The sequence below is a fragment of the Maniola hyperantus genome, unplaced genomic scaffold, assembly GCF_902806685.2.
Source record: "Maniola hyperantus unplaced genomic scaffold, iAphHyp1.2, whole genome shotgun sequence".
Taxonomy (NCBI): Eukaryota; Metazoa; Arthropoda; class Insecta; order Lepidoptera; family Nymphalidae; genus Maniola; species Maniola hyperantus.
In genome coordinates, this window is record NW_027189028.1 from 11,172 (window position 1) to 21,583 (window position 10,412).

Sequence of the window (10,412 nt, forward strand, 5' to 3'; positions counted from 1 at the left end):
ATTTATTTTCTGTGCATCATTTAACTCAACGTAGCCAAGCTGGTTTGTCAATTTATATGATAATGTTTTCACTTCATGGAAATTTCTAAATAATCCTTTAGATTTTGACCAGTCTTTGGTTTCCACAGTCTCAATTTATAAAATTGAATCTCTATAACTTAATTTTAACAAGTATCCTTCAGATTTTTAATTTTTCACACAAAAACCAGCATCTCGAGGCGGAGCAAGACCGGTGATCTGATACTCTGGAGCACAAATTCAGCCAATCCCAACGATTGAGATTGTAATAATGATTGATGCAGGTCTTACGAAATCGCACTACTGATCTACCAAGACTCATCCCAGATCTGGGGGTTCTTATTGGTCTGGTCTTGACGCTCTTCTGCGGAGATCTGGGAGCTAGAACGCTCTTTTCTACATCGGTGCCACAACAAGGTATGTTCCTGGTACCGAGTTTACTTGGGGTATGAAGCTCGGTGGCGGAAATACCCAGGCCAGTTGATAATTTTATACCCAACTGCCAGCGTTGCAAAATGTTGCAGTGATTCCGAAACGAGACCGGATACGGGGGCATGTATGGACAAGAGTAGATTTGGAGGTAAATGGCAGCCGCATTCCCATAATAACTTGAGAAGAGCCTTCGGAGCTCAAACCAACTGCCACTGCCTCGGATACGCTCAGAGGCAGCCCCCGTGAAACTCGGGCTGGGATGGCCGCGAGTTATTTAGCCAATCGGTACTTGCTGGGTTGGTGGTCCTTCTTGAAGAACTCTTTCGCCTTGTATGAATCTTCTTTAGCATAAAAGGACTGGTTAGAGGAAGATGCGTGACGTGTTCTGCTCGATTTTAACGTTTGCTTTCGACTTTTCTTCCCTTCCGTACCCAGAGCAAACCAAGATTGGAGCTACTCGTCCATGCCACCCGTAGGTATGTTGTACATACAATCGCAACTGATTCTCATCAAAAGACATTAGTAACTTGGAGGTATCTTACGCAGACCCTCTCGCAAGTTGTTAGTAGGCAGCTCGTTCAAAATACGATCCCAGCGTGTTTCTACATATTCAGCCCGCTTGCCACACACTATCTGCTTTATTTTCTTACTAGCTTCATATAACTTCGACGAATATTGGAAAAGGTCCTATATTTTATCGAAAACATTGGCTGCGGTGAGTATCAAGCGCAGCAGACCAGTCGAATTGTTGCAGATATTGTATCAATAGCTCACGTTGCAAAGCATAGTGCTAGCAAAGCATTACAAATGGCGGCCATGTCACGTTCGGACTCAGCGTAGTAACCTCCTTGCCCTTAATAAACTGCCTAAGCTCCTACTGGAAGAGGAGTCCTACATTGACCATGAACTCAACTAAACCCGGTGGAGCGTTGTGAATTTTCATGGCATCCATATAACGAATATATTATTATTATGGTATTCTCTTCGTCAACTATGTCCGTGAGCCTATTTAAATGTTCTGAGTAGGCACAAGGTAGGTACTTTAGGACTTTTCAATAGTGTTATTCTGACTTAAGTCTCAACGAAAAAGGCCAACGTCACGCGGTGTTACCAGGAGGTCACCCATCCAAGTATTGACCGCGCCTGATGTTGCTTAACTTTGGCGATCGAACGAGAACCAGTGCTTTTAACATGGTATGGACATCAGCTGTCCACAAGTTATCAGGACTTATAGGCATAGCAGCTTGCGCTTGCGCCTGCATAGCAACAGACGCAACAGTTATTGGAATATAATGCGACGTCAAATGAGCGTGCGCAGGTATCGAGCGCACACGGTGCACGTCATGAGATTGTATTGGCGGCGCCACGTGGTGCGCGACCTAAGTAAAAGTAAGTAGGCTATACCTGCGGCGAAAGAATGTTTGATAGTCTCTTCGGGAGACCTACAACAATTCGCGATAACAATAACCGCAGGGTAGCAGCTAATTTTATGTTATTCTAGCCTACAAATTGATCAAATGTGAGGGTAGCGTGCGCGTTGTCATGCGGAACGGACGATTCAAAAGTCTGGTTAGTTACCAAAACTAAACAATGGCGGCGGGGCCGATTGCATAGCACGACAATATGAATTGTCTCTCAACATGTCGGTCAAAGTGTTGACTCGACCAATCAAAATCTGGATATAGAAATCAGGATGACTCACCGAATTTTCTCCTTTTTACCTCACTCGACTCCGGTGTGGACCCGATCCAGAAATCGATTCGTCGTCCGTATCGTTCCGACGACGCCACTCGCTGCCCGACGCGGCCCCGGCCGCGTTCCCAACCGCAGCGCCGGCCGCGGTGCCGGCGGCGGCGGTATATTTTATTTCACGTTATTCGTGTTGTCGCAACGGGAAGTAACGACGCTATGAGGAAAGCGGGACTAGCGCCCCCAACCTGTGACCACGTGACTCACAACGAACGGAAGTGCTTTTGATTGGTTGACAACTTGACAGATCGCTCTGATAGGTGGAAGAACTAAAAGGGAAGTACCACGCACTCTCACAGATGCTGTGCATCATCACATGCCGAATAATTCATAGATTTGCTTAAAGAAACTGCATAAATCCTGCAGTCGTTGTCCCGGTTCTTCGAATTTTCACGTGAAAATCTCTCAGGGCGTTGCTTTCCACCGGCCCCAGCGTCCTGCGAAAGAAAATCCAAAATTAAAATTTTCAAAAAATTTTCACTTACAAAATTTTTCGGCAAAATTTATACCCCAAATTTTCGTAGTTTTCCGCTCTTTTCCGACTCGGACGGTGCCCGCGCGTGAGGACCGTGCGCCTGACCGCTTTTCCGACAATTTTCGCGCGGAAAACGCGGAAAATCGTGCGCCGATCACAGCATAGACATCTGTACCGAGCTGATATAGCTAAGTGGAATTTCTCATACAAAATTCATAGATTTGCTTAAAGAAACTGCATAAATCCTGCGTCGTTGTCCCGGTTCTTCGAATTTTCACGTGAAAATCTCTCAGGGCGTTGCTTTCCACCGGCCCCAGCGTCCTGCGAAAGAAAATCCAAAATTAAAATTTTCAAAAAATTTTCACTTACAAAATTTTTCGGCAAAATTTATACCCCAAATTTTCGTAGTTTTCCGCTCTTTTCCGACTCGGACGGTGCCCGCGCGTGAGGACCGTGCGCCTGACCGCTTTTCCGCCAATTTTCGCGCGGAAAACGCGGAAAATCGTGCGCCGATCACAGCATAGACATCTGTACCGAGCTGATATAGCTAAGTGGAATTTCTCATACAAAATTCATAGATTTGCTTAAAGAAACTGCATAAATCCTGCGTCGTTGTCCCGGTTCTTCGAATTTTCACGTGAAAATCTCTCAGGGCGTTGCTTTCCACCGGCCCCAGCGTCCTGCGAAAGAAAATCCAAAATTAAAATTTTCAAAAAATTTTCACTTACAAAATTTTTCGGCAAAATTTATACCCCAAATTTTCGTAGTTTTCCGCTCTTTTCCGACTCGGACGGTGCCCGCGCGTGAGGACCGTGCGCCTGACCGCTTTTCCGACAATTTTCGCGCGGAAAACGCGGAAAATCGTGCGCCGATCACAGCATAGACATCTGTACCGAGCTGATATAGCTAAGTGGAATTTCTCATACAAAATTCATAGATTTGCTTAAAGAAACTGCATAAATCCTGCGTCGTTGTCCCGGTTCTTCGAATTTTCACGTGAAAATCTCTCAGGGCGTTGCTTTCCACCGGCCCCAGCGTCCTGCGAAAGAAAATCCAAAATTAAAATTTTCAAAAAATTTTCACTTACAAAATTTTTCGGCAAAATTTATACCCCAAATTTTCGTAGTTTTCCGCTCTTTTCCGACTCGGACGGTGCCCGCGCGTGAGGACCGTGCGCCTGACCGCTTTTCCGACAATTTTCGCGCGGAAAACGCGGAAAATCGTGCGCCGATCACAGCATAGACATCTGTACCGAGCTGATATAGCTAAGTGGAATTTCTCATACAAAATTCATAGATTTGCTTAAAGAAACTGCATAAATCCTGCGTCGTTGTCCCGGTTCTTCGAATTTTCACGTGAAAATCTCTCAGGGCGTTGCTTTCCACCGGCCCCAGCGTCCTGCGAAAGAAAATCCAAAATTAAAATTTTCAAAAAATTTTCACTTACAAAATTTTTCGGCAAAATTTATACCCCAAATTTTCGTAGTTTTCCGCTCTTTTCCGACTCGGACGGTGCCCGCGCGTGAGGACCGTGCGCCTGACCGCTTTTCCGACAATTTTCGCGCGGAAAACGCGGAAAATCGTGCGCCGATCACAGCATAGACATCTGTACCGAGCTGATATAGCTAAGTGGAATTTCTCATACAAAATTCATAGATTTGCTTAAAGAAACTGCATAAATCCTGCGTCGTTGTCCCGGTTCTTCGAATTTTCACGTGAAAATCTCTCAGGGCGTTGCTTTCCACCGGCCCCAGCGTCCTGCGAAAGAAAATCCAAATTAAAATTTTCAAAAAATTTTCACTTACAAAATTTTTCGGCAAAATTTATACCCCAAATTTTCGTAGTTTTTCCGCTCTTTTCCGACTCGGACGGTGCCCGCGCGTGAGGACCGTGCGCCTGACCGCTTTTTCCGACAATTTTCGCGCGGAAAAACGCGGAAAATCGTGCGCCGATCACAGCATAGACATCTGTACCGAGCTGATATAGCTAAGTGGAATTTCTCATACAAAATTCATAGATTTGCTTAAAGAAACTGCATAAATCCTGCGTCGTTGTCCCGGTTCTTCGAATTTTCACGTGAAAATCTCTCAGGGCGTTGCTTTCCACCGGCCCCAGCGTCCTGCGAAAGAAAATCCAAAATTAAAATTTTCAAAAAATTTTCACTTACAAAATTTTTCGGCAAAATTTATACCCCAAATTTTCGTAGTTTTCCGCTCTTTTCCGACTCGGACGGTGCCCGCGCGTGAGGACCGTGCGCCTGACCGCGTTTTCCGACAATTTTCGCGCGGAAAACGCGGAAAATCGTGCGCCGATCACAGCATAGACATCTGTACCGAGCTGATATAGCTAAGTGGAATTTCTCATACAAAATTCATAGATTTGCTTAAAGAAACTGCATAAATCCTGCGTCGTTGTCCCGGTTCTTCGAATTTTCACGTGAAAATCTCTCAGGGCGTTGCTTTCCACCGGCCCCAGCGTCCTGCGAAAGAAAATCCAAAATTAAAATTTTCAAAAAATTTTCACTTACAAAATTTTTCGGCAAAATTTATACCCCAAATTTTCGTAGTTTTCCGCTCTTTTCCGACTCGGACGGTGCCCGCGCGTGAGGACCGTGCGCCTGACCGCTTTTCCGACAATTTTCGCGCGGAAAACGCGGAAAATCGTGCGCCGATCACAGCATAGACATCTGTACCGAGCTGATATAGCTAAGTGGAATTTCTCATACAAAATTCATAGATTTGCTTAAAGAAACTGCATAAATCCTGCGTCGTTGTCCCGGTTCTTCGAATTTTCACGTGAAAATCTCTCAGGGCGTTGCTTTCCACCGGCCCCAGCGTCCTGCGAAAGAAAATCCAAAATTAAAATTTTCAAAAAATTTTCACTTACAAAATTTTTCGACAAAATTTATACCCCAAATTTTCGTAGTTTTCCGCTCTTTTCCGACTCGGACGGTGCCCGCGCGTGAGGACCGTGCGCCTGACCGCTTTTCCGACAATTTTCGCGCGGAAAACGCGGAAAATCGTGCGCCGATCACAGCATAGACATCTGTACCGAGCTGATATAGCTAAGTGGAATTTCTCATACAAAATTCATAGATTTGCTTAAAGAAACTGCATAAATCCTGCGTCGTTGTCCCGGTTCTTCGAATTTTCACGTAAAAATCTCTCAGGGCGTTGCTTTCCACCGGCCCCAGCGTCCTGCGAAAGAAAATCCAAAATTAAAATTTTCAAAAAATTTTCACTTACAAAATTTTTCGGCAAAATTTATACCCCAAATTTTCGTAGTTTTCCGCTCTTTTCCGACTCGGACGGTGCCCGCGCGTGAGGACCGTGCGCCTGACCGCTTTTCCGACAATTTTCGCGCGGAAAACGCGGAAAATCGTGCGCCGATCACAGCATAGACATCTGTACCGAGCTGATATAGCTAAGTGGAATTTCTCATACAAAATTCATAGATTTGCTTAAAGAAACTGCATAAATCCTGCGTCGTTGTCCCGGTTCTTCGAATTTTCACGTGAAAATCTCTCAGGGCGTTGCTTTCCACCGGCCCCAGCGTCCTGCGAAAGAAAATCCAAAATTAAAATTTTCAAAAAATTTTCACTTACAAAATTTTTCGGCAAAATTTATACCCCAAATTTTCGTAGTTTTCCGCTCTTTTCCGACTCGGACGGTGCCCGCGCGTGAGGACCGTGCGCCTGACCGCTTTTCCGACAATTTTCGCGCGGAAAACGCGGAAAATCGTGCGCCGATCACAGCATAGACATCTGTACCGAGCTGATATAGCTAAGTGGAATTTCTCATACAAAATAGTACAAGTTTTACAAAACAATAAAACTTGTATTATTGGAGCAGAGATGATGCACAGCATCTGTGAGAGTGCGTGGTACTTCCCTTTTAGTTCTTCCACCTATCAGAGCGATCTGTCAAGTTGTCAACCAATCAAAAGCACTTCCGTTCGTTGTGAGTCACGTGGTCACAGGTTGGGGGCGCTAGTCCCGCTTTCCTCATAGAAGTCTCTCACCAGGAGGCCTTATTGGGATGCTGTGCATCATCTCTGCTCCAATAATACAAGTTTTATTGTTTTGTAAACTTGTACTATTATTCGGCATGTGATGATGCACAGCATCTGTGAGAGACATGTCTATTAACTCCTGGTGACCACCAATGACGCTATGTGAACAAATGATACACGCCTGTGATCTATAAAATAAACAAGTGACAATAAATCTCAAATCGCAACGTCAACTTATAATTATTGTATTCTCAATAGGATACCACATAAAAATCAAACCAGTATTTATGTAAGGCGGGTAGCATCGAGATAGCATTTAACCTAATAGTTTATAAATCAAACAGGCTCAAGTTTACAGTAAAATACAGAAAAGGCATCCTTTCTACGCCAATTGCCACCAGAGTGACTAACTTTAATATGTAGGTAGAAAAGACAGTACGGCCGAGCGTACACTTCCTGGTGAAACCCGTGTGTTGGTATCTTTTAGTACCGATCTTACCCAGATGCCAGTGACTGCTCTAGATGATCCACGTGTTTCCCCCTTTTATTGTGATTAACAAACAATTCTGACTCTGGGCTACCCGACTGTGTTCGCTTAACTCTAACAGCTTTCTAGGCCAGCAATTCCTACAGACGGTTCCGCGAGCCCAGTGATATTGTCAATAATTAGGATCTTTTACTTAGGTATTAATATTTTGGAATAGAGCAAGCAAATAATATTTAACTTGCAATAGAAATAACACATGTAAACATGTGTAGATGTTATTATTGCACTCTTTGGGTCAGCAATACCTACTATATTTAAATCCCGATAGAGAGGGTGCGACTGGCGGTCAGTGAGGGCTTTTCTATTCGCGCCCTTCTTGACATTCATCTGTAATATTTTATTTGTTGCAAAATATCTACTAAGCAATAGCTAGTAAAAGGCTCATACTTTCAAGATTTTAGTAAAAATCAACGAAATTTTAACTGCCTAGAATAGGACAGTGTCAAATGTTTTCAACTTGTACCTAATTATTTTCTGCAAGAAAACTTGCTGAATTTATATGCAAATATTAAATGACGTTCGCAATATCAGTGGCGACTGGCGGATAGGATGGACTAACCTGGGCCCCGATAGCTTAGAAGTCTCCAAACCTGGAGAAGTGAATATTACAGTAGATTCCCAAAATGTTTCCAGTTCGCTTTAATCATGAGCGAGCATCGTCGACTCTGTAAAAACTAAAGAAACATTTTCATGCTCGCATGCCGCGCACTTCTATCTCCTAAATTTTCTATTCATTTTCATGGCAATCTCTGCTTGAAATACGACGTATAGAATTAAATTAATTTTCACTCTTCTTTAAAAGTGCAGCTCCATTTGGTCATCATTTGGTTTTGTGTTCCATAAAATATGATGAATTACATTAGGGTTGCGTGCTCTTAAAAGTTTGGGAGCCCTTGTTCTTAAAGTCTAGACCAAAAAAACGGGACATACATTTTTGTTAGGATGCTGTAAAAATACCAACCTGATTGCCTGTGTGTTGCAGTATCGATTTTTGATCGGAATTCCGGATCGAATAATAATATAAGCGTTTAAAGCTAATTACATAGAACTAAAATGTAACTTTGAAATGCCCTGACGGGGCTTCATGTTATTAATAACATGAATGCAAATGATCAATTAATGGGTAAATGAGTAAACATTATATGATTATTGCCCTCAATATAGTGACATAATGAAACTCTCAAAGGCGTGGAGATCATGAACGCGTCCGTCGGATGCAAGCAGTAAAATGCAAGGCAGTCTACGTGACGCTTCAAAAAAAGTTACTCTGTTTTAAAGATAATATTGCAACCAGGCAATCAGACCTTATAGTCCCAATTTGGAGATTTCTCTGCTCTTGATTTCTGAAGAGAGACTGCTCTTAGCATAATTGTGATTAAGTAGGAACTATGGGCTTAAGTTTTCCTCTTTAGTGGTCTGACTAAAAGCTGTCACCACGGATTTATGTAATAAGATACTGGGATAACTTTATCTCTCTTCAAGCAACAAGAAGGCTAAGCATTCAGCTAATACACTTCCATTTCAAGTGTTACAGCCATCAAGATAACCAAACCATTCGGTAGGTACAGGTGGAGTGCCGCGTGGCACAACTTTTAAAGAATAAACATTTTTTCACCTTTTTCTTCCGTATTCCTATAGTCAAATTTATTTTCTGTGCATCATTTAACTCAACGTAGCCAAGCTGGTTTGTCAATTTATATGATAATGTTTTCACTTCATGGAAATTTCTAAATAATCCTTTAGATTTTGACCAGTCTTTGGTTTCCACAGTCTCAATTTATAAAATTGAATCTCTATAACTTAATTTTAACAAGTATCCTTCAGATTTTTAATTTTTCACACAAAAACCAGCATCTCGAGGCGGAGCAAGACCGGTGATCTGATACTCTGGAGCACAAATTCAGCCAATCCCAACGATTGAGATTGTAATAATGATTGATGCAGGTCTTACGAAATCGCACTACTGATCTACCAAGACTCATCCCAGATCTGGGGGTTCTTATTGGTCTGGTCTTGACGCTCTTCTGCGGAGATCTGGGAGCTAGAACGCTCTTTTCTACATCGGTGCCACAACAAGGTATGTTCCTGGTACCGAGTTTACTTGGGGTATGAAGCTCGGTGGCGGAAATACCCAGGCCAGTTGATAATTTTATACCCAACTGCCAGCGTTGCAAAATGTTGCAGTGATTCCGAAACGAGACCGGATACGGGGGCATGTATGGACAAGAGTAGATTTGGAGGTAAATGGCAGCCGCATTCCCATAATAACTTGAGAAGAGCCTTCGGAGCTCAAACCAACTGCCACTGCCTCCGATACGCTCAGAGGCAGCCCCCGTGAAACTCGGGCTGGGATGGCCGCGAGTTATTTAGCCAATCGGTACTTGCTGGGTTGGTGGTCCTTCTTGAAGAACTTTTTCGCCTTGTATGAATCTTCTTTAGCATAAAAGGACTGGTTAGAGGAAGATGCGTGACGTGTTCTGCTCGATTTTAACGTTTGCTTTCGACTTTTCTTCCCTTCCGTACCCAGAGCAAACCAAGATTGGAGCCACTCGTCCATGCCACCCGTAGGTATGTTGTACATACAATCGCAACTGATTCTCATCAAAAGACATTAGTAACTTGGAGGTATCTTACGCAGACCCTCTCGCAAGTTGTTAGTAGGCAGCTCGTTCAAAATACGATCCCAGCGTGTTTCTACATATTCAGCCCGCTTGCCACACACTATCTGCTTTATTTTCTTACTAGCTTCATATAACTTCGACGAATATTGGAAAAGGTCCTATATTTTATCGAAAACATTGGCTGCGGTGAGTATCAAGCGCAGCAGACCAGTCGAATTGTTGCAGATATTGTATCAATAGCTCACGTTGCAAAGCTTAGTGCTAGCAAAGCATTACAAATGGCGGCCATGTCACGTTCGGACTCAGCGTAGTAACCTCCTTGCCCTTAATAAACTGCCTAAGCTCCTACTGGAAGAGGAGTCCTACATTGACCATGAACTCAACTAAACCCGGTGGAGCGTTGTGAATTTTCATGGCATCCATATAACGAATATATTATTATTATGGTATTCTCTTCGTCAACTATGTCCGTGAGCCTATTTAAATGTTCTGAGTAGGCACAAGGTAGGTACTTTAGGACTTTTCAATAGTGTTATTCTGACTTAAGTCTCAACGAAAAA

General features: G+C 43.2%; 1 pseudogene; it reads right to left on the reverse strand.

The window, feature by feature from the left end:
- Positions 1 to 1,539: 1,539 nt before the first annotated feature.
- Positions 1,540 to 1,658, reverse strand: LOC117996052 (5S ribosomal RNA; annotated as a pseudogene).
- Positions 1,659 to 10,412: the final 8,754 nt, after the last annotated feature.